Source organism: Austrofundulus limnaeus, unplaced genomic scaffold, assembly GCF_001266775.1.
Source record: "Austrofundulus limnaeus strain Quisiro unplaced genomic scaffold, Austrofundulus_limnaeus-1.0 Scaffold279, whole genome shotgun sequence".
In the NCBI taxonomy this organism is placed as follows: domain Eukaryota; kingdom Metazoa; phylum Chordata; class Actinopteri; order Cyprinodontiformes; family Rivulidae; genus Austrofundulus; species Austrofundulus limnaeus.
This window is the reverse complement of record NW_013952681.1, coordinates 266,482-267,666: the sequence shown is the minus strand read 5'-3', so window position 1 is coordinate 267,666 and position 1,185 is coordinate 266,482.

Genomic DNA, 1,185 nt, shown 5'->3' with positions numbered 1-1,185 from the left:
CAGGTCAGCTGTGGAATAAAAAGAGCTGCTAAAAGTATAAACAACTGTGTTAAATCATTTTCATTTATTCAGAAGACACACCATCGCGCACCGTATGCCCCCCACCCGTGTGCGCGCGGTCTCAAATGGTCTTAGTTGCGGTTCTGAAATAAGCATTTTAAAATGTTTTCAAAATATACACTATTCAAAGGTTAGATTGCACAAGATTTACCCCTCTGTCTCTCCAATGTGTGACAGGTGTAACATGTCTGAAGGCACACTGTCTCATGCTTTTTGGTCTTGTCCTTCACTAACTGGTCTTTGGTCAAAAATATTTGATTGGTACTCCAAGGCATATAAGACTCTCTTACAACCTGAACCAGGATTTATAATCTTCGGATGCCCTCTGGTGCCGGGGACTATACCTGCTGTAATGCGGCAGCCACTTGAACTGGGACTGATTGTTGCCAAGAGACTGATCCTAAGAAACTGGAGGTCCTCTGTTCCTCCTTCCTTCCACCTGTGGGTGACGGACATGCTGTCCATGATACAGATGGAGAGACTTCGGAAAGGCTCTAAAGACACTTTCACATGTTACTGGACTCCCTTCCTGGAACACTTTTCGAAGACCAGACTAAGCTGATCAAACCCTTCTATGGTCTCTCCCCTCAGTCGCCCTCCTGTGTATGTGRACCCTTGTATGCGACTATGTATATGTGCTGTGTGGGTATATATGTCAACTGCAATGTTTTATGCTTTGACCTGTGCATCTGGGCCTTGTTTTGTCTGTTTAATTGTATGTTCTAAACTTTGAAAACTTAAAATAAAATTTATAAAAAAATGTTTTCAAAATATGTCTGGCACTTTGGAGAAAATCCAGGAGTCGCTGGAGGGATTATGTATCCCCTCTGTCCTGGGAACGTCTCAGAGCAGGACGAGCTGGAAGGTGTCGCTGGGGAGAGCGGGGTCTTTCTGCTGCTGCCCCACGCGACCCGATGGACAATTTATATTGTTAGTCTAAATTATTACATTTAAAATTATAACTCTAATTCAAGCAGAATAACCTATTGTCAACATAATTATGGAGTGTAATTTATTTTCAACTCAAAATATCTTCAAACCAACAAACTATAAAGTTATTAGTGAAGAAAACCCGTCTGGATAACAGCAGACTGACTGTACGTAAAATATACGACAGGTCTGGAC